Genomic DNA, 24262 nt, shown 5'->3' on the forward strand with positions numbered 1-24262 from the left:
AGAAGGGGAAGTGGAGTAGGAAGGGAGGAGTAGGAGGGAAGAGGAGTAGGAGGAGAAGAGGAGTAGGAGGGGAAGAGGAAGTGGAGTAGGAGGGTAAAAGGAGTAGGAAGGGAGGAGTAGGAGGGAAGAGGAGTAGGAGGAGAAAAGGAGGAGGAGGGGAAGAGGAAGTGGAGTAGGAGGGGAAAGGGAGAAGGAGAAGGAGGAGAAGAGGAGTAGGAAGTGAAGAGTAGGAGGAGAGAAAGATGAGTAGGAGGTGAAGGGTAGGATGGGAAGAGGAGAATGAAGGGAAGAGGAGTATGAGGGGAAGAAAAGGAGGGGAAGAGGAGGAGGAGGGGAAGATGAATAGGAGGAGAAGAGGAGTAGGAGGGGAAGAGGAGTAGCAGGATAAGTGGAGTAGGAGGGGAAGACTAGGAGGGGAAGAGCAGTAGGAGGAGAAGAGGAGTAGGAGGGGAAGAGGAGTAGGAGGAGAAGAGGAGTAGGAGGGGAAGACTAAGAGGGGAAGAGGAGTAGCAGGATAAGTGGAGTAGGAGGGGAAGACTAGGAGGAGAAGAGGAGTAGGCGGGAAAGAGGAGGAGGAGGGGAAGAGGAGTGGGAGGAGAAGAGGAATAGCCCTGTAAGTACATCACATTAAGTGTGCATTGGGAGTGGAGAGAGGAGCAAAGAAACAAATATGACCAAGAACATCATCTTAAGCTTCTCCCATCCAATCACCAACTCCCTCAGCCCCACCAGACCTTAACATGCTTTGATAATGAGGACAATAACGAATGATCGCAGCTTTGAGAAAAACGTCAAAACCTTGGAGCAGAGGCAAAGCAAAGAAGAGACTCAGGGTTCGTGTTGTCTGTGCTGAAGTGGTGGTGATGGAGTTAGTTGTTAGTGGGGGATGGAAATTACTGTAACTATAGAGGAAAATACAGTCACACATTCAGGTGTTGGAGATCAATGAATATGACCAGCAACATGTAAAGACTCTGCCTCCTGCAGTCTTTACCCCCATGTGTGGTTTATTGGCAACAGTTCAACCCTACATATTGTTTAACCACAGATGATTTCTCTCCTGGTTCAAGCCCATGGACATCGTTGTGATCCTGTAGGATCCCAATCAATTAATGGTTAGTAATTCCCATAATTGATTCACAAAATCTTCCCAATTACATCTCCACCTTGTCCCATTGTGTTAGGGTTGGAGCCCCGGAGCGTTATGCCAATGACACAAGAGTCAATTACATCTCCACCTTGTCCCATTGTGTTAGGGTTGGAACCCAGGAGCGTTATGCCAATGACACAAGAGTCAATTAACTGACATTAAAATCATGACACCTTCCTTCTTAACCTAAATCTCACCATGGCCTTTCTAAATGAAGGTTCCAAATGATGCATTGATTCTAGATTAATTACCATGAGAGTGAATTACAATAAAGAGAATTCACCGTAAAGGTGATGCAATAATTTTGGGTTGTCTGTAGGGATGTGTTTTGAATTGTGATTATGTAATTCGGTAATGAACGGATACTGCTTTTTAACCCTAGCCTCGGCTTCCAGACGTTCTCGTTTGTTCTGAACCCTAACGCTAACTTCATGTCCACACCCCGGTTTAACCCTAGTCATAACCCTAACTTTAACCCTAACCCTGGTCATAACCCTAACTTTAACCCTAACCCTGGCCGTAACCCTAACTTTACCCTAACCCTAGTCATAACCCTAACTTTAACCCTAACCCTAGTCATAACCCTAACTTTAACCTTAACCCTAGTCATAACCCTAACTTTAACCCTAACCCTAGTCATAACCCTAACCCTAGTCATAACCCTAACTTTAACCCTAGTCATAACCCTAACTTTAACCTTAACCCTAGTCATATTCCCTAACTTTAACCCTAACCCTAGTCATAACCCTAACTTTAACCCTAACCCTAGTCATATTCCCTAACTTTAACCCTAACCCTAGTCATAACCCTAACTTTAACCCTAACCCTAGTCATATTCCCTAACTTTAACCCTAACCCTAGTCATAACCCTAACTTTAACCCTAACCCTAGTCATAAACCTAACTTTAACCCTAACCCTAGTCATATTCCCTAACTTTAACCCTAACCCTAGTCATAACCCTAACTTTAACCCTAACCCTAGTCATATTCCCTAACTTTAACCCTAACCCTAGTCATAACCCTAACTTTAACCCTAACCCTAGTCATAAACCTAACTTTAACCCTAACCCTAGCTTCATGTCCACACCCGGATCAACCATAACCCTAGTCATAACCCTAACTCAGGTGACAGAGCAGCATACAGATGTACACCAACAATGTGCAAACAGACAATTAACTGTGCAAGGGTGCCTATCTACCCTCTACATGTCTATACAGTATCGTAGACTATACCTAACTGTCAGTCTACCTGCCGGTCAGTTTACTTTCGGTCTCCCATATTATCATGGATATTCATAGATGTACCATGGTGACGCTACATTAGTGTAACTCTGCAGTCATTGTCAGCAGAATGCAACACACCACTCCCCTCTCATTCCATCACAGCAGCCCAGAATTACAATTTTCCTCTGTGCGTATGTATGCGCAAGTGTCTCCTCACCCCACTCACTCCCTCCCCACATTCTCTTCTCTCTCACACACACAGAGAGAACGAAATGAAAATAATCTAAATCTGTCTTAAGTCAGAGCATTGCGTAACTCATACAGTTTAGCTGTCCAGAGGTCACGTTGATAAAGACATACTTGCTTAACTGGTCATTTCTTGGCAGAGCCAACTCACTAAATTGACGACCGGGTTGGAGTACTTTTTGAACCTCTACACCATCCAAAACCTCAGTCAACACAGTGGAGGTGTTTGACTGATTTCTTCTTAGAGGAAATGGATATCGTTTTTGTCATTACTAATCCATTTGATATGACACTAAAAGTACACCAATGCAGTATGCCCAAAATGCATAGCATTATATTAACTGCTGTGAATATGCAACTATCATAATGAATAAGATCATGAGAAAAATGTCAAGATTGGGCAGCCTGTGGGGCAGCCCCTGTCTATCTCCCTCCCCTTATTGTCAATTTCCAGCACATCCCAGGACTCAGGTGATTCAGACCAGACTCCCTGAGGCTTGAGCTAAAAAGCCCCAGGATCAAAACACAGCGAGTGTGAGCTCAGAGGGAGGGGTGGTGTGTGTTTTCAGGACTCAAAGCTGTCCCCTGAAACAGGGTTTCCCTAAGAGAGCGGACAGCGTAAGTATGTGCAGAGGGAGAAATTGGGAGAATTAGTTGAAATTCAGTGATGTGGATAATATAGTATCTGCATGAAGTAATAGGGGGGTGGGGAAAATGTGTGTTCGTGTGTTGGGGAGGTCCGAAAATGTCCTATGCTTAGACATTGCTGATGCCTGACAGGCCTTACAACGCCTGGATAGGCTTTTTAAGTATCAGCTTACCACGTTGGTCAGTCAATGACACACAACGCAACCATTGGTTGTTGTGTCACCTCGCCTTAGCTATGGAACCCACCCTTCATGTTTTAGCTACCGGACCAATTACATCCTGACCTGCTGATACTGTTGCGGAGTAAAAGAAGTCTCTCTCTCAAGTGCTTTAATATTTCTGGTAATTTGTCATGAATATAATGCACATACAAAACAGATGGGTGATGGAATTTATCAGCAATGTCTGCACCATGTGTGTGTGTGTAGAAGAGGGTCTAGAATGCACGCTGAAATCCCATGATAAGCCCTGTAAAAGAAAAAGGTTCAATGACAAAATGGTATGAGGTGCCCTCAAACTAACTGTCTGAAGAGATTAGAGGGAGATATATTTAATTAGAAGCGAGTGAAGGACCCTGGGTGAGATCTGGGCTACATCTCAAATGGCACGAGGGTTGACAAATCCCGAGAATAAATAATTTTCCTCCCGGGTAACCCGGTATTCCCCGCCAAAGCCGTTAGTGTCATTCAAAAGCATTATACAGTATATCAATAGGCCTATGTATGGATTTGATTAAAGCTTTGATATGTAAATATACAATGCATTAGCAAAGTATTCAGACCCCTTCCCTTTTTCCACTTTATGTTTCAGCTTTATTCTAAAATGGATGAAAATGTATTTAATACTAAAAACGGAAATATCACATTTACATAAGTATTCAGACCCTTTACTCAGTACTTTGTTGAAGCATCTTTGATAGCGTTTACAGCCTTGAATTTTCATCCAAACTGACATTACAAGCTTGGCACACCTGTATTAGGGGAGTTTCTCCAATTCTTCTCAAGCTCTGTCAGGTTGGAAAGGGAGCGTTGCTGCACAGCTATTTTAGGTTTCTCTAAAGATGTTCAATCGGGTTCAAGTCCGGGCTCTGGGATACTCAAGGACATTCAGACTTGTCCCGAAGCCACTCCTGCGTTATCTTGGCTGTGTGCTTAGGGTCATTGTACTGTTGGAAGGTGAACCTTCGCCCCAGTCTGAGATCCTGAGCAGGTATTCATCAAGGATCTCTCTGTACTTTGCTTAATCTTTCCCTTGATCCTGACTAGTCTCCCAGTCCCTGCTGCTGAAAAACATCCCCACAGCATGATGCTGCCACCACCACGCTTCACCATAGGGATGGTGTCAGGTTTCCTCCAGATGTGACGCTTGGCATTCTGGCCAAAGAGTTCAATCAAACCAAGGCCCTTCTCCGCCAATTGCTCAGTTTGACCTGGCGACCAGCTCCAGGAAGAGTCTTGGTAGTTCCAAACTTCTTCCATTTAAGAATGATGGAGGCCACGGTCACAATCTGTGCCTCGACACATAACTGTCTCGGAGCGCTATGGTTATTCCTTCGACCTCATGGCTTGGTTTTGGCTCTGACATGGACTGTCAACTGCGGGACCGTTATGTAGACAGGTGTGTGCCTTTCCAAATCATGTCCAATCAATTTACCTTACCACAGTTGGACCCCAATCAAGTTGTAGAAACAACTCAAGGATGATCAATTGAAATAAGGATGCAGCTGAGCTCAATTTCATGTCTCGCAGAAAAAGGTCTGAATACTTATGTAAATAAGGTATCTGTTTTTTAAATTTGCTAACATTTCTAAAAACATGTTCGCCTTGTCATTATGGGGTATTGTGTGTAGATTGAGGATGAGGATATTTATGTAATCCGTTTTAGAATAAGGCTGTAATGTAACAAAATGTGGAAAAGGGGAAGGGGTCTGAATACTTTCCGAATGTACTGCATAGGGCTATATATCAAACTAGAACAGTATTATCTATTTTGGATGCAGAGAGAAAGGCTGCAAGAGTGCTTGTGCATGCACTGCTGTAAAGCAACGATATTAATGTTACAGGCTGTTTTAAAACTCTGTAGCTGAAATTTAAAAAAAGTAAAATCTTTACAACTAAAAGATACCAGGTGCAAATGATATTATATTACTGTAGCATAGACTATGCTGCAACAAATGCAGGCCTACCTGTCACAAGAAAACAAATGATTAGATTAGTCTACATTGTGCATTGTGAACTGCACTCCATACTGAGATGGGCTGTCTGTCCCCACCCTGAGCATTGATTGATCATGCAGAGAAGACAGATTTAGGCATTGTATATAATTTAAGTTCCCATTTCACGTCTTGCTGTTCTTAGAAATAATTGACAATTTTTTATCTGGGGAAAAGGGAATGGTTTTTGGTGGTAAATCCTCATACATCTCAGTAACCAGGTTCCTGTTTAACCCTAAAAGGCACCCTATTCCCTATATAGTGCACGACTTCTGACCTGGGCCTATTCAACTCTGGTCAAAAGTAGTGCACTGTATAGTGTTATGGAATATGTTAGACTGCAGACTACCACTTCCACTCAATTCCCCCAGGGGGCAGCAGCAACCGTGTCCAAGTGCTGAGCCTGACTGATAAGCACACAAGAGCTGCCAATTAAGGTGATGGTCAGTCAGTGTCCCAGCTGATAAGCCGTGAGGCTGCTGGGTTAGTTTGGTGGCCATGATTTGCAATCTTGAGTTTAGGCCTGTTTGTAGTTTTCCTTTTTGATCAGTTTGTTTGTGTCACCATCTGAACATAATAATCAATTTGGGGTTGCCGACCCAATGAAATCAAGACAATGCTGGACCTAAGGTAAGGTTGCCATCTCTCTGGGCACATGTGCCTCCAAAGCAGTCCTCAAATGCTGATTTCCCACATAAATGTACACATTAATTTAGGTTAAAGACCAGTTAACTTGGCCTAAAAACAAAAAGTGCAGTTGATCTGTGATGGGTACTCTCAAGCAGTATTTTGTCAATGATAATGTCGCCCTCCAGTGGCTATGTCCAGTGCCACAAAAACTGTAAAGTTATAGACAGTCACCAAATCAGTGTGCATTTACAAAAGGTTATGGTATAATAAAAACAATACACATATTTTCAAGTTGATTTAATTTTTTATATATATTTTTTTCATATAAAATGACAAGGTCCAAGTTGTTTGGAAACCAAGCCATGACCACTTTATTTCCCACCTGCAATTCTATGCAACTGGGAAGAAAAACATGGACAATCAATAATACACCCCCCACATACAGAAATGCATAGTGGTCTAGCAAACACCTCCAGTAACTGCCGCCTCCAATGAGGTTCATTTCACCAATTGGGGTGCGTTCAATTCAATACAACGTTTGCTACGTTGCGTGGCGGACACGCTTCCCCAAAATGGCGTGTACCGTTCAACAGCCTTTGACGTACATTTGCTTCTGTTTGGATAGTGCAGCGAGGTGTGGTTGATCAATATTGGTGTGACCATTTGAAAATCGTATAAACTCGTGCAGCACACACCATACACAACCTCCCTCTGGGCCACCATAATCAACCCGCTTTTCCACTGGTCGTTCAGTGCAGTGCAGTTTCCGTTGAGCTAAACATTAAATACCATTGTAAACGCTCCTCTGGTTTGCACTAATGAGGTTCGATTCATTATTTTCCACCAATGAGGTTTGTTCATTACAGCTTTCCACCAATCAGTGCAGGCACCACTGACACTTTGGGTCTGCCCTCCACGTGTATTACCCTTTGTCACCATAAGGGTGTGTCATAGACCAAGCTCCACTAATGCAGTACCACCTCTCACCCACTGCCTCTGATCTAAAGTCAGTTTTGCTCTTCAGCCTGTCCAACTAGAGTGAATGCAGGGCAAGGCCCCCGGTCTCAGTGAATGTGGCTGGGCCAGTGAACCTCCAGAGTGGTGGACCTGCTTATCGAGTAAGAGTGTTTGCGTGAGAGAGATAAGAGCCTGTACGCAGTATGCGTGAGCGTGTGTCTATGTGTGAGTCTTTACCACTCCTCACTCCGTAGAAGCTACAAACAGGAGTCCCAGTGCAGAGTGAGGTCCGAGCTGTCCAGAAAGTCTACTGAGAACACACTGGGGAGCGTGTGGGGGCCCAGAGGGGCAAGACTCGTTCCCCCTCCACCTCCCATGGAGATGTCGAGCCAGTCCATGCTGTCCAGGGCTGGGTCCCCGAAGTCAAGCCCTGCTGGGTGGGGGAAAAGCCCAGGTCACTGGTGTCCATGTCCATCGGGGAGGGGGGATGGTCCAGGATGCTGGATGTGCTAAGCATTTGGCTGTGGAGGTCGTCAATCAAAGTCAGGCCACCGTCAGGCTCCACTCCCAGGAGGGGCGTGCCGGTGGTGCTCTCCAGGAAATCCTCCAGACGACTACTTCCTGGGCAGGGCAATGGCTGCTGGGAGGGCAGGGCGGGTAGGGAGGGCTCCGGAGGGGGTGTGGGGGGCGACAGGTGGAGAGGGGACGAGGGAGGGGTGGGGGGGTTGGAGTGGAGGAGGGACAGGGAAGGGTCTGCTCGGAATCCAGAGATTTCTGGGTGGGGAAGAGAAAGAAAAAGCATAAATATTAACAATTATCAAAACAATGGGTTGGCGCTCATGTATTGGCAGTAACACCATACCGAAACCAGCCACGCGCATCAGCCAACGTGCGCAAATTGATTTTGTCCCCCCACACCAAACGCGATCATGACAAGCAGGTTGAAATATATTTATTTGGGTACAGGTTGAAAATCATTAAACATTTATGGAAATTTAGCTAGCTAGCCTGCTGTTGCTAGCTAATTTGTCCTGGGATATAAATGTTGAGTTGTTATCTTACCTGAAATGCACAAGGTCCTCTACTCTGACAATTAATCCACACATAAAACGGTCAACCGAATCGTTTCAAGTCATCTCTCCTCCTTCCAGGCCTTTTCTTGTTTGGACTTTATATGGCGATTGGCATCTAACTTTCATAGTTACCATGACAACCGACCAAACTCAGTTAATCTTTCAATCACCCACGCGGGTATCTGCTTCTATAAACCAAATGAGGAGATGGGAGAAGCAGGACATGCACCGCACCGCGTTCAGTGTCACAAAGAGAACCGACTTCTATTTTAGGGCTTGGCAACACAGTCTCTCATTGGCACACGCGACGCGAGCGGTGTGGTCAGCATGTAAGACATTATGAAGATATTTGTGTGAGTGTTGTGTGTACACTGCTCTGTTCGATTACCTCCACTCTTCAAGAGGATGTCAAACAGGTCGTCCATCTGTTGACTGCTCAGGCCGTTCTCCTGGGGGCAGAGAAGACATTTAGTACAGTTTACAGTAGTCATGGCTGTTTAACAACACCGGCAATCATGTACAGTACTATAAAATCAACAACATACTGAGCAAATTTGAGATAAGACCAATGCTAAAAGATGGACAGAGAAAATAAAAGATGGAAGAGAAAAATAATGAACAGGAAAGACATGGATAGACCTGTGCAGAGGGACATGGCAGGAGTGAAGGACATACTTTGAGGCGTTGAGTGGAGGAGAAAGAGGTCTGTTTAGGAGAGGGAGGGGTGAACAATGTGTGCCGGTCAAAGGTCGGACACACTTCTCTCTGAAAGGGTGGAAGGAGAGAATAAAGAAAGGATGAGGGAAGGGGAAAGGAAATAGGCTTCAGAGAAAGAATAAATGCAAGTAAAAAATATAGTTGCAGATGAATGAAAAGCCAAATATGAGATGATAGTGGACATGCCATGAATGATCATTGCAGAATTGCTCTTACCTTGAGGAAGGGGGAGGCTGTGCTTGGGCTTTCAGACGAGTTGGACACCTCGTCAAAGAAAGGATGGAGATTGGGCGGAGCGGAGACAGACTGACTTGGCTCTGTTACTCCATTGGTCATGCCATTGGTCTCCAGACGTAGAAACGCCTTCTGTTCCTGAAGGAGAGAAAAAGGACAGTGATGATTTTAGGAGTATTGCCAGACAGTGACAGCTAAAATTGTGTGTGTGTGAGAGCAGACTTTGTATTTGCCTTGCTTTGTTGTAATTCTCATACCTTCTTGATAGGTTGATTGACAGGGCCTGGTTGTAACTGTTGTTTTGATTGAGTGTCAGAGCTGAGTATCTCAGCTGGGGATTGGCTGGGGAGTTTGCCTGGAGTTGACTGCAATCGCTAGAGGACAAAATAGGGAGATTGAATTCACCATTAAACATGGATGGATTTTGATTAAGCTGGCCCGGGTGAAAAATTATTCCATTTGTTTTGGACCGGGCTGCATCCCTGGTGTGAGTCCCGCTCTGGCTGACCTGGACGACGTTGAAATCGGCAGAAAAAACAAAAGTGACGTAGGTTAAGCATGTGGAGTAATGAGTAGGATTTCACATGCAAAAGTGACGTAGGTTAAGCATGTGGAGTAATGAGTAGGATTTCACATGCAAAAGTGACGTAGGTTAAGCATGTGGAGTAATGAGTAGGATTTCGCATGCAAAAGTGACATAGGTTAAGCATGTGGAGTAATGAGTAGGATTTCACATGCAAAAGTGACGTAGGTTAAGCATGTGGAGTAATGAGTAGGATTTCACATGCAAAAGTGACGTAGGTTAAGCATGTGGAGTAATGAGTAGGATTTCACATGCAAAAGTGACGTAGGTTAAGCATGTGGAGTAATGAGTTGGATTTCACATGCAAAAGTGATGGCTTTTGATAAAAACGCTTTATGTGCCTTCCCAATGAAAACTATCATATTTTATGGAAAAGGGAAATGGTACGTTTTTGAACGATACATAGGGCTGCCTTGTCGACAATTTGACTGGGAGAGTCAAAATCACGGAGTCAAAATGCAAGCAGAGATCTCCCGCTCAGATAAAAAAAAAGAATACATGACTTGAAAAACATAAGCCTTCGCAACATTAACCAATTAAAAATACTTCTGTAGTCATGAGGTTTGTGCAGTAGGCTATAGGCCCATTACATTATCACTGCACATTGGCAATGCTTGAATTTCCCTTCCAATCCAATTATACCCCCCCCCCCCCAAAAAAAAGGTATATGATCACACTGGTAATACAGTTGTGGCCAAAAATATTTGCACCCTTGCACCATTTCTTCCAGAAAACTGTTGAAAAAAAATAATAATAATGTAGGTATCCACATATGCATGTCTTTGGTTTACAGTTAAAAAGCATATATATTTACTAAGAAATACTAAAATGACACAGACAATATTATTGGCACCTTCTAGAAGTAGTTAGAAATAATTTGATTTCAAGCTGGTGACTCTCCTTTACTTTGCAGGTGCCTGCAATATAAAAGTCACTCATTCAACCAGTTTGAATAGAGAAAAGTACTAATTCTCCTGTTTTGTGTCACTGTGTGTACCGCAATGAGCATGGAGAAAAGAAAACCAGAGAATTATCTGAGGAGGTCAGACACAAGATTGTAGCCAAGCATGGACAATCTCAAGGCTACAAGTCCCACCTCCAGAGACGTTGATGTTCCTGTTTCCACCGTACATAATGTTATCAAGATGTCCAAAGGCCCATGCCACTGTAGCCAACCTCCCTGGACGTGGCTGCAAGACAAAACTTGATGGAAGATTGGTGCAGGAAGCTCATCGATGGCTATAGGAAGCGCTTAATTTCAGTTATTTTGATCAAAGTCTAGGTTGTCAATTTTGTCAATGCCATTTCTGTTAATTTTCTGATTTAAATGTATATATTGCGTTCTGAATCAAAAACAAAGGTTCTGTATTTGTTGAGTGTCTCTCTCTAGCCATGGTTTTCAAAGTTTTGAAATCTCACATGATCAACATTGCTGTGCGTACATAGCTTCTTTATTCAGTTTATGTTGCGAGGAAACCTAGGAGGCCTATAGATGAGGAGGCCTATAGATGAGGAGGCCTATAGATGCACTTGATTTGCTCTCTGGGCCTGGTGGGTAGGCAGAGTTCTACCTTCAGACATGAAATGGTTCAAAATTGGAACACTTTCCCTTCCCGGCACGAGGGCTGTTGAATCAAGTGCACCTGCTTTCAACAGTGTGAAACAAATAACAAAAAATAGGAACGCAAGGCTTTATCGTAGTTTTTTTTTACAGAAATGTTTGGTGATCGACTACGAATGGCTTGGAGATTGACCAGTCAATCGAGTTGGTGACTACTGTACTAAGCTATATGGAATTGTTTTAAGAAGGTCATTTAGCTATTTGATTTACTGCTATTAGCCCATGCAAAAGCATCGAATAACGGATTCACTACATGGAACAACAGATAGCCCCCAAAACAAATCTAAAGGAAGTTTGTTCTGAAGTGTCAGTCCTATATCCGAGAGATACACTATACATAAAGTATGTGGACACCCCTTCAAATTAGTGGATTTGGATATTTCAGCCACACTTGGTTGCTGAAAGGTGTATAAAATCGATGCAGAAGTGCAATTGGCGGATGTGGTGGATTGAGACGCATCTGATGCAAAAAAACATGTCTCTAGCTTAAACTGACAGAGTTTATTGTGGATTTTTGTATTATGCTAACTCGATTTCCACGCCACGGACATCCAACCTAAGTGGTTTACTGCACTGTGCTACCTTATTTCACAATAATTTTCTCTCTTAAACTTCTTTGGGATAGGGGGCAGTATTTATCACGTCCGGATGAAAAGCGTGCTACTCAGGCCCTGAAGCTCAGGTATGCATATTATTATTAGATTTGGATAGAAAACACTGAAGTTAACTGTTTGAATGACGTCTGAGTATAACATAACTCATATGGCAGGCGAAAACCTGAGAAAAATCCAACCAGGAAGTGGGAAATCTGAGGTTTGTAGTTTTTCAAGTGATTGCCTATCCAATATCCAGTGTAAATGGGGTCAGATTGCACTTCCTAAGGCTTCCACTAGATGTCAACAGTCTTTAGAAAGTTGTTTCAGGCTTCTATTGTGAAAGGGGAGCGAATAAGACCACTCACAGTAGATGGCTCAGCTGAAAGCTATGAGTTGTTTATCGCGCGCGGCTGTGAGCACAAGCTCCGTTCCCTTTCCTTTTTAATGACAAAGGAATTGTCCGGTTGGAATATTATTGAAGATTTATGATAAAAACATCCTAAAGATTGATTATATACATCGTTTGACATGTTTCTACGAACTGTAATGGAACTTTTTTGACTTTTCGTCTGGACTTCGTGCCCGCGCCTTGTGCATTTGGATTGGTGAACTAAGCGCGCGAACAAAAAGGAGGTATTTGGACATAAATATGGACTTTATCGAACAAAACAAACATTTATTGTGGAACTGGGATTCCTGGGAGTGCATTCCGATGAAGATCAAAGGTAAGTGAATATTTATAACGCTATTTCTGACTTCTGTTGACTCCACAACTTGGTGGGTATCTGTATGGCTTGTTTGGGTGGCTCAGCACTGTCCTCAGATAATCGCATGGTGTGCTTTCACTGTAAAGCTTTTTTGAAATCTGACACAGCGGTTGCATTAAGGAGAAGTTTATCTCGAAACGTATGTATAACACTTGTATCTTTCATCAATGTTTATGATGAGTATTTCTGTAAATTGATATGGCTCTCTGCAAAATCAACGGAAGTTTTGGAAGCAAAACATTACTGAACATAACGCGTAAACTGAGATTTTTGGATATAAATATGAATTTTATAGAACAAAACACACATGTATTGTGTAACATGAAGTCCTATGAGTGCCATCTGATGAAGATCAAAGGTTAGGGATTCATTATCTCTTTATTTCTGCTTTTTGTGACTCCTCTCATTAGCTGTATGTTTTTTGTGACTAGGTGCTGTCCTCAGGTAATCGCATGGTATGCTTTCACCGTGAAGCCTTTTTGAAATCGGCCACTGTGGTTGGATTAACAAGAAGTTGGTGTATAACAAAAAATGGTGTATAATAATTGTATGTTTGAGGAATTTTAATGATGAGATTTCTGTTGTTTGAATTTGGCGCCCTGCACTTTCACTGAATGTTGGTCAGGTGGGACGGTAGCGTTACACCTAGCCTAGAGAGGTTTTAACATAGAAACCTGTAACACTTATTAGCAGATTTCCAGCGTAACTGTACCTGCAGTGTGATGCGTTGTGATCCACTAGTTTTGCCCAATGAGGTCATGCCGTTCTGGCCCTCTGCATTGTGATTGGTCAGTGCTATCAAGTAGTGGTTGCCGTTGCCGTCGGTGACAAGGGTGGGCGTGGTGCCCGACTTGAGGAGGTCCAATGAGAAGGTCTGGGCGGGGACCTGGGTGCCATTCTGTTGGCCGATGAAGACTGGAGTGACCTGGAGAGAATAGGAGTAGAGAACAGACATATTCAAACCAACGACCCAATAGAGATGGGGAAGAGACAGACTTGGTTCCAAACCCAGATCTTTGCCCGCTGAGGTCAAGAATAGTCTTCGGGTTTCAGACAAATTTATTCCATTAAAAATGCATGTATGGTTTCGGACAAGGTTATTCTGTTAAATATTAAATCTGTACCTGATGTGCGGTGACCGTCTGCAGTGTGTATACCTATACCGTAGATCTATAGACTGTACGATATAGATCTGTAATGACTGAATGTACCTGTTGTGTGGTGACGGTCTGACTCAGTTGTTTGTTCTGCTGCTGTCTCTGGGCCTGTCTCTGCTGCTTCCTCTGCTGGGCCTGCAGCTGTTTGTGCTGTAGGTGGAGCTGTTTCTGCTGGGTCTGCTGGATGATTAGCTGCTGCAGCTGCTGCTGTTGCTGGAGTAGCATCTGGGCTGATGTCTTCTGCTGCTGCATCTGCTGTGTCTCTTGTTGCTGTTTTTGTTGCTGGAGCTGTTGGGACTGCTGTTGTTGTGTCTGCTGTTGTTGTTGTGTCTGAAGTAGTTGTTGTGTCTGTTGTTGAACCTGTATCCGGTGGATCTGCTGCAGTTTGAGCAGAGTCTGCTGGGAGCACTGTGTCGGCTGAGGCTGTCCCTTAGGCTGAGCTTCGTCCAACCCCTCCATCTCTTCTTGCATCTCTACCTCCTTCTTGACCCTCACCATCTCTCCATTGGTGAGAGTGGGATAGAGAATGGTTGAGGCTCTGATGGAGGTGGTTTTGGTTTGGGCCTCCTGGACATAACCGTTGATCACCACACCCTGCATCTCTTTCAATCCTGTCTGTTTCCCATGCTCCAGTTGCGAGCGCAGGGTCTCCACCAGCCTCTGTTTCTGCCTCAGCATGCGTGTCAGCTCCTCAATCTGCTTGTCCTTCTCTTGGAGCAACTGGTCCTTGTCCAAGGGGGAGGCCTCCATGGCTGCCCCAGGGGCTCCTGAGGGCTCCTGAGGTGGGGTGGCAGGTTGAGGCGCAGTGGGTGAAAGCCGAGACTGGGAGAGGCTGCAGGTGGGTAAGTGACCCTGGTTCTCCTCTTTGATGGAGGCTGGGGAAGGGTGCAGGCTGAGCTGGGTCAGGGGAGAGCTCACCATCTCCCCAAATAAGTCTCCATTACAGCTGGTCTCATCGGGGCTCATTACCGCCAGCGACCGTTCTGACGGGGTGGGAGACACAGGAGGGGAGGAGTTTGTACTCCCAAACCTCATAATACGGGCTGGAGCAGCACTCTGAGCCAATGAGAAAGCGGGTATCTTCCCGCCTGCCTCTCCTGATTGGTGAGTGAGGGTATTGGTCCCTGCATGGGGGGGGGCAGAGATGGTGAAGCCAGCAGGTTGGGTTGAGGCGTGCTGTGGGGTTGGTAGGCTAGGTTTAGGTGTTACAGTCGCAGTAACACCAGCTCCACCTCCACCATTCTGCTCCTGGTAGTTCCTCAGCCTCTCGATAAGGTCCATCTTAGTGCCAGATACGGTCAGACTCCGCAGTTTCAGCTCCTGTTTCAGCTCAGCAACCTGGAGGGGAGAAGAAGAGTTATGATTCTGATCCTTACCCCCTTGTTAAGTACACTATATATATATATATATATATATATATATATATATATATATATATATATATATATATATATATATATATATATATATATATATATATATATATATATAAAAGTATGTGCACACTCAAATTAGTGGACTCGGCTATTTCAGCAACACCCGTTAGTGACAGGTGTATGAAATCGAGCACACAGCCATGCAATCTCCATAGACAAACATTGACAGTAGAATGGCCTTACTGAAGAGCTCAGTGACTTTCAACGTGGCACCGTCATAAGATGCCACCTTTCCAAAAAGTCAGTTCGTCAAATTTCTGCCCTGCTAGAGCTGCCCTGGTCAACTGTAAGTGCTGTTATTGTGAAGTGGAAATGTCTAGGAGAGACAAAGGCTCAGCCGCGAAGTGGCAGGTCACACAAGCTCACAGAACAGCACCGCTGAGTGCTGACTTCGTTTGCAACACTCACTACCAAGTTCCAAACTGCCTCTGGAAACAAGGACAGCACTAGAACTGCTCATCGGCAGCCACACGCAAGCCTAAGATCACAATGCGCAATGCCAACGCCCGTTTGAGTGGTGTAAAGCTTGCCGCCATTGGACTCTGGAGCAGTGGAAATGCATTCTCTTGAGTGATGAATCACGCTTCACCATCTGGCATCTACTCACTTTGAAGTCATCCAGGTTGGCTGGTAGCGTCAAAGGTTTGGCCCCTCCCACAGGGGTTTGGCTCTGACGACTTGGCCCATGTTGATTGGAAGGGGCCGGGTTCGTCGGGGGAACACTGCGTGAAGGGGAGGGGCCGGGGTTTGTTAAAGTTGGCTGTTCTGCAGGTGGTCTGAGGAGAAACAAGAAACAGAGAAGTGAGTCCATACGCACACAGGGTGGCACAGTCGCTTTAACACACAAAACCACATGCCATTAAACAGCATGGAGTGAATTTTGTGATGCCTCTTATTTTCAAACACACATTGCCAATTCCAATTCCAATCCCAACACACACACACCTTTCCCTCACACACTCACTTGGGTGGTGCTGGGAGGATGGTGTGGTAGTTGTAGTGTTGCTGCTGCTGTTGGTTGAGGATCTGCAGCTGGAGGAAGAGTTGCTGCTGGTGGAGGATCTTGGCGTAGGTGGAGTCCAGCTGAGGGGGTGGCTCCCGGTCAGCCTTCTGGTCCGGAGGGATGTACTGGTGGTACTTCAGCTTCTTCACCTTGGGCTTCGCGTCTTTTGACTTCTTAGGCCTCTGGGAGAGGCGCTCCGAGCTGGGCTTGGACTGGAACAGAGTTACAAGGAGGGATCGATAGAGTGAGCGAGCGAGATCGAGGGAGGGTAAGATATGATTGTATACATAAAGTATTACATTCCAACCTTCATAGCAAGATATTCAGACTAACAACAGGGGATGTCCCTCACCTTGGTTTGACCACTGACAGGGCGGGAAGCAACTGGCGTCACTGTCCCATTGGTCAGCTTCTGTCGTTGCAAGGAGTCATGGTCATTCAGCAACAGCGGAGGAGGGGGAGGAGGGACCTGGGTAAGGAACTAAGAAAACATCTGATTGGTCAGTTGAAGCGCCAATAATGGGACAACTCACGTGATTACTCGTCTATGTAATCTCCATTCTGTGGCTATAAGTACTGTACAAAAATAAAAACAATATTTTTAGAATGATCTGTACCTGTGAGGGGGACATGTCCCCGTTCTGAGTGAGCATGTCAGAGGGTGACAGCTGGGAGACAGCACCCAGTGGAGAGTCGTGATTGGCTAGAGTGTCCGGAGAAAACGCATCACTGCTGTCCTCGTCCAATGAGGACTCTCCTGCACCCTTTGGAGAATCTGTGTGTGGTAGAGAGTAGAGGTCGACTGATTAATCAGAATAGCCGATTTCAAGTTTTCCTAACAATCGGAAATTGGTATTTTTGGGTGCAGAGTTGCCGATTTTTTTAAATATATATTTTTTTATACTTTTATTTAACTAGGCAAGTCAGTTAAGAACACATTCTTATTTTCAATGACAGCCTAGGAACGATGGGTTAACTGCCTTATTCAGGGGCAGAACGACAGATTTTCACCTTGTCAATCTTGCAACCTTACAGTTAACTAGTCCAACCCAATAACGACCTGCCTCTCTCTCGTTGCACTCCACAAGGAGACTGCTTGTTACGCGAATGCAGTAAGCCAAGGTAAATTGCTAGCTAGCATTAAACTTATCTTATAAAAAGCAATCAATCATAATCACTAGTTAACTACACATGGTTGATGATATTACTAGACATTATCTAGCGTGCCCTGCGTTGCATATAATCTGACTGAGCATACAAGCATACAAGTATCTAAGTATCTGACTGAGCGGTGGTAGGCAGAAGCAGGCGCGTAAACATTCATTCAAACAGCACTTTCGTGCATTTTGCCAGCAGCACTTCGTTGTGCGTCAAGCATTGCGCTGTTTAAGCCTATCGACTCCCGAGATGAGTCTGGTGTAACCGAAGTGTAATGGCTAGCCAGTTAGAGCGCGCTAATAGCGTTTCAAACGTCACTCGCTCTGAGCCTTCTAGTAGTTGTTCCCCTTGCTCAGCATGGGTAACGCTGCTTCAATGGTGGCTGTTGTCGTTGTGTTGCTGGTTCGAGCCCAGGGGGGAGCGAGGAGAGGGACGGAAGCTATATTGTTACACTGGCAATACTAAAGTGCCTATAAGAACATCCAATAGTCAAAGGTTAATGAAATACAAATGGTATAGAGGGAAATAGTCCTATAAATCCTATAATAACTACAACCTAAAACTTCTTACCTGGGAATATTGAAGACTCAAGTTAACAGGAACCACCAGCTTTCACATGTTCTCATGTTCTGAGCAAGGAACTGAAACGTTAGCTTTCTGACATAGCACATATTGCACTTTTACTTTCATCTCCAACACTTTGTTTTTGCATTATTTAAACCAAATTGAACATGTTTCATTATTTACTTGAGGCTAAATTGATTTGATTGATGTACTATATTAAGTTAAAATAAGTGTTCATTCAGTATTGTTGTAATTGTCATTATTACAAATAAATTAATTAATTAAAAATATATATATTTTTTAAATCGGCCGATTAATCGGCATCAGCGCTTTGACCCCCCCCCCCCCCCCAATAATCGGTATCGGCGTTGAAAAATCATAAATCGGTCGACCTCTAGTAGAGAGATTAATTAAACCTATATTTCACCGTTCTTCTCACCAAACAAATGATCTTCTACAAAAACTAGTTGGTAAGTTGTGAGGTTCAGTATCTCTACAACAAACATCTGTATTTCAAACTGTGAGATTAGTAATTGGCAATGCACCAAGAGGAGATTGCCAAACCAGAATGACTAATGATGGTCTCACAGTCTCCACCATGAGGATTTTGCAATAACAATGTCCTGAAACCAGTTCAGTAGTGACATTGTGATATTGCAATGATAACATTTTGAGGAACATTTGAACTGTGTGTGTATTGCAGGAGACAGTGCGTGTCCATACCCAGTAGTGAGTGTTGCAGAGGACAGTCCAGGTCTACAGGCAGGATGTTCTTGTGGATGAGCTCTATAGGACCAGGTCTGTGGGAGATCTTATCATTGAGGTCATCAGCCAACCTGGCCCTCTTCAGCTGCAGCTGCTTGGCCTGCAGAGACGGCTCTGCTGACGTCTCTGTGTGAAGAGAAAAACATACACGGTTTCACAAGGATGTACAGACACCACTCAATTAGGTACACAAAGTCCACAAACAAGTGCATAACTAAACATACTTATGTATATAGAGCAGCACAAACAGACGTGGTATAGTTGGCTCAGTGTAACCACGTCAAGAAGTAACGTGTGACGGTGTAGTTCTGTGGTGATCAGAGAGGGGGCGCTGTGACTCACCCTCCAGTATGTGCATCCTGACCAGCTCTGAGCGCTCAGGACGACTCCTGATCTTCCTCTTCAGATAGTCCTCAGTCTGGAAGGGAGGAGAGGGGGGTGGGAGAAGAGATATGAGAGAGGAGAAGGGTGGAAAAGGAGAGAGAGAGAGAGAGCAGTGTGTGTGAGAGAGAGAGAGAGAGAGAGAGAGAGAGAGAGAGAGAGAGAGAGAGATGAGTGTTGTCTCAGAGAGAGGACGCAGTTCAACAAAGAGTGCACATATTGAACTACAGAAAGAAAGACCGATGTGGAGAGACTCACCCTGGCTCTCTCCAGACTCCTCCGCTGCTCGTGGAAGGCTGCCGGACTCTTCAGTGCTGTGGACAGTGAGGGAAAGAGGGAGAAACGACGAAGGAAGAGAGAATGAACGAAGGAGTACAGACTATGCTGTGAGCTCTTCACCACCACTGGAGATTGACAGTGTGAGAACACACACTCAAAGCAGAACTCTATATGAAAAGGTCAAAGGAGTTATAACCACCAAACAGCAAGAGAAAATAGAACAGTGTGTTTTTGTATTGACTGGTGCCTGACCCGTTTCAGCAGAACAGTGAAGGAGGAACAGCCTGCTATAGTATGAGAGAGGTGTACGTCTGAGAACAATCAATAAAGATCTGAATAACAGACCAGACAGGATCTTTAAGGAGGGGCGGACAGATGAGAGAGAGGAGTGATGGAAAGTCATTCTGAGAGGGGGACTTTCTACATCCATCACTCTTCAACTTTATTGGTCCTTAGCATGTCCCTGTCTGTGTGTGTGTGTGTGTGTGTGTGTGTGACTAAGCATCTCACCCCAGGAGCCCCCATCAAAACACAAATGTGGACATACACGTAAGCACACAAACATACACACCAAAACAAGTACAATACACACACAGTGGAAAGTTGAAGAGGATGATGAGGGACACTGGAGATTTCATCATCACATCACCTGTGTGTGTGTGTGTGTGGTGTCCGTCCATTGTGGGACGTAATGCTGGCTTACAGGAAGGGGTCAAGCCAGAGGTTAGGAGGTCAACCGGGGGGATGGGGTCACAGACTAACAGGCCTAAATATTGGCCTAACCACTCATATCAATCAACATTTGTCTCCAAATACATGTAAATGGATCATGGAGGATCCTGTCTACTCTGTAATTCACTCTTATTTATATATCCAACTCTACCTTGACTGTAAATCCATGACATGAGCACTACCGTCAACAGACAACGGTTTTACCGTCAAGGCCCTGTATTCTGCTATAGCCTTGGGCCTTAGTCATAACAAGTGACTTATAAAGGTTGGGTTGTAATGCCTCCCCCACAGGAAGACAACCTGATCCTCAGTAATCTGGACTAATCTGGAATAAAGTCCTGTATGTATGTCTGTCTGTGCAGGGTAACTGTGTAGATACACAGTTCCCCTGGCCTGTTGTTGTTGTGTAATAAGAGTGGGAGCACAGAGGAGAGTCCCATCTTAGGGCCAGGTTAGCCACTTTGCACTTTGTGACCCATCGTAACTAGCCTAGCACAACCATCCGGAGCTCTCGCAAGTTTACATACTGTTGAAGTGAAGCGAAACAAGAGTGATGCGGTCAGGATGGTCTTGGATCAGGCTAGGTCATAACAGAAGCGAATCCTGAATTGAAAATCGAACAGTCCCCAACCGGGGTGCAGACTGAGTGCACTTGTCAAGGAGAGTCAGTGACATCGCTGTCACTGACAGTGACAATTGTGACCTTGTTAGGGTCCTTCTAAAGGGTGCAGGTTAGGGAGTTAGTCAGCTTCTCTCTCCAGTAAGAACCGAGAGATAGCCCATGCACTTCCTCCTTCCTACAGCTGAACACTGAGTCTCTTCAGCTACTGAACAGAGCACAGAACAGGAAGTGGACACAGAAGGGGAAGCTGGCTGGCCCACTTGATAACACAACAACGCAAAACACAAGACAACACAATGCAAATGACAACGCTAACACAACACAACAGGCCTGTCTGTCCAATGGAACCGGAACAGAAACTGTGCTAGTCAAGCAATGCAGAGTGATATTCTATTATATTTGCTGCTCTAGACAATAGAGATAAGGATAAAGAGTTTGGGCACTACTTACGTGGCATGATCCCTTGGCTGACCAGTTCCTCCCGGGTGCGTCTCTGCTGTAGTTTGAGCTGGAGGACTGCATGAGGACAGTGAGAGAGAGGTAGAGGAGAGTCAGCAACTGCCAGCATGGAAACAACAACCTCTTCAAAACAAGAGTTTCAGGTCCAGACTGCCATCCTACACTGAAGAATCCATCTGCAGGGCAGAGGGGGTATCCTTATGTCAACAAACACACGAGCAGACGGATAGAGCAGGACTCAATGGACAGAACCCTCACTCTTTTTTACTTCCTCCCTCACTTTTTTTTTGCTGTTGCAAAGGAGGGCGGAGTACGTGACATTATTACACACTTCCTGTTTCTAAACGCAAAGTGCGCTTATAAAAACACAGAAGAATGTGTGTTTGAGACAGACTCCTTGTTGCATGTACGCCTGACACATCGTTATTTCAAAACAGGAAGCATCTCTTACATAACGACTCAGAGATACAGTCAGTAATACAATCACACAGTCAGTCTTGTCTGTCAGCAGACTGTTTTCTCACTGTTTAACCACTTAGCATGACCTATTGATTCATTCCTCACAGTAGCCTGTATTATCAAGCCAGCTATGGTATACTTCCTTTAATTGTTAAAAGATTTGAAGTACAAACTATTATGTACTGCAAATCTTGCAACAATTAAAGGAAGTAAGTAGACCCTTATCAGTCTTCCAATCAGAACAACTGACCACCTAAATGACTGTTTATGAGTCACACTAGTGGCAGGTAGCTTAACAGTTAGAGCTTTGAGCCAGTAACCTAAAGGTCAGAACCCCCAAGCCGACAAAGTGAGAAATCTGTCAACGTGCCCTTGAGCAAGACACTTAACCCTTTCCTCCAGGGTCGCCGTTGATAATGGCTGACCCTGGCCATGACCCCACTCTCCGAGGGTGTCTCGGTGGAGTTGGGATTAGCAAAAAGCACATTTCCAATTCATATAGACCAAATATAAGCACCCACCTATTTATTATTATAATAGATACACATCTCTCTGTCCTGCTACTGTGTCAGTAACTTGTTGTGACCTTTTTGTTAACCAGGCTTTCTGGGAAACTCACCCCTGGTTTAATTATTGTATACACTCAGGAGAGTCCCAAACCACTGCTGCATTTCTAGGAGTGGACTATTTCTTGGTCATCAGTGGAGGCGGCTTTGTTTGCGGAATAGGAAGCCGATTCTAGATTTAATTTTAGATTGGAGATTCTTAATGTGAGTCTGGGAAGGAGAGTTTACAGTCTAGCCAGACACCTAGGTATTTGTAGTTGTCCACATATTCTAAATCAGAACCGTCCAGAGTAGTGATGCCAGTCGGCAGGGGGGGGCAGCAATCGGTTGAAGAGCATGCACTTAGTTTTACTAGCATTTGAAAGCAGTTGGAGGCCACGGAAGGAGTGTTGTATGGCATTAAAGCTTGTTTGGAGGTTTGTTAACACAGTGGCCAAAGAAGGGCCAGATGTATGCAGAATGGTGTCGCCCGCGTAGAGGTGGATCAGAGAACCACCAGCAGCAAGAGCGACATCATTGATATATACAGAGAAAAGAGTCGGCCTGAGAATTGAACCCTGTGGCACCCCCATAGAGACTACCAGAGGTCCGGACAACAGGCCCTCCGATTTGACACACTGAACCCTTTTTGAGAAGTAGTTGGTGAACCAGGCGAGGCAGTCATTTGAGAAACCAAGGCTGCCGATAAGAATGTGGTGATTGACAGTTGAAAGCCTTGCCCACGTCGATGAATACGGCTGCACAGTATTGTCTTTTATAGATGGCGGTTATTATATCGTTTCGGACCTTGAGCGTGGCTGAGGTGCACCCATGACCAGCTCGGAAACCAGATTGCATAGTGGAGAAGGTACGGAGGGATTCGAAATGGTCGGTGATCTGTTTGTTAACTTGGCTTTCAAAGACCTGAGAAAGGCAGGGCAGGATGGATATAGGTCTGGATTGGACAGTTTGGATCTAGAGTGTCTCCCCCTTTGAAGAGGGGGATGACAGTGGCAGCTTTCCAATCTTTGGGGATCTCAGATGATACGAAAGAAAGGTTGAACAGGCTAGTAATAGGGGTTGCAACAATTTCAGCAGAAAATTTTAGAAAGACAGGGTCCAGATTGTCTAGCCCAACGGATATGTGGTATCCAGATTTTGCAGCTCTTCCAGAACATCAGCTGTCCGGATTTTGGTGAAGGAGAAGTGAGGCGGGGGGGGGGGGCATAGGCAAGTTGCTGCAAGTGGTTTTTGGCCCGGGTTAGGGGTAGCCAGGTGAAATGATCGATTATCGTAGATTTATCGGTGGTGGCAGTGTTTCCTAGCCTCCGTGCAGTGGGCATGTGCTCTTATTCTCCATGGACTTCACAGTGTCCCAAACTTTTTTAGAGTTAAGTGTTTGAAAAAGCTAGCCTTAGCTTTCCTAAATGTCTGAGTATATTGGTTCCTGACATCCCTGAAAAGTTGCATATCGTGGGGGATATTCGATGCTAATGCAGAACGCCATAGGATGTTTTTGTGCTGGTCAAGGGCAGTTAAGTCTGGGGTGAACCAAGGGCTATATCTGTTCTTAGTTCTACATTTTTTGAACAGGGCATGCTTATTTAAGATGGTGAGGAAAGCACTTTTAAAGAGCAACCAGGCATCCTCTACTGACGGGATGAGGTCAATATCCTTCCAGCATACCCGGGCCAGGTCGATTAGAAAGGCCTGCTCGCTGAAGTGTTTTAGGGAGCCTTTGACAGTGATGAGGGGTGGTCATTTGACCGCAGACCCATTACACATGCAGGCAATGAGGCAGTGATCGCTGAGATCCTGGTTGAAGACAGCAGAGGTGTATTTAGAGGGCAAGTTGGTCAGGATGATATCTAAGTGGGTGCCCATGGTTACAGATTTAAGGTTGTACCTGGTAGGTTTCTTGATAATTTGTGTGAGATTGAGGACATCTAGCTTAGATTGTAGGATGGCCGGGGTGTTAAGCATGTCCCAGTTTAGGTCACCTAACAGTACGAACTCTGAAGATAGATGGGGGGCAATCAATTCA

General features: G+C 44.8%; 1 pseudogene; it reads right to left on the minus strand.

Moving 5' to 3' along the window:
- Positions 1-6394: 6394 nt before the first annotated feature.
- Positions 6395-24262, minus strand: part of LOC135523716 (myocardin-related transcription factor A-like) — a 47377-nt pseudogene continuing 29509 nt past the window's right edge.

Source organism: Oncorhynchus masou, chromosome 31 (assembly GCF_036934945.1).
Source record: "Oncorhynchus masou masou isolate Uvic2021 chromosome 31, UVic_Omas_1.1, whole genome shotgun sequence".
NCBI lineage: Eukaryota > Metazoa > Chordata > Actinopteri > Salmoniformes > Salmonidae > Oncorhynchus > Oncorhynchus masou.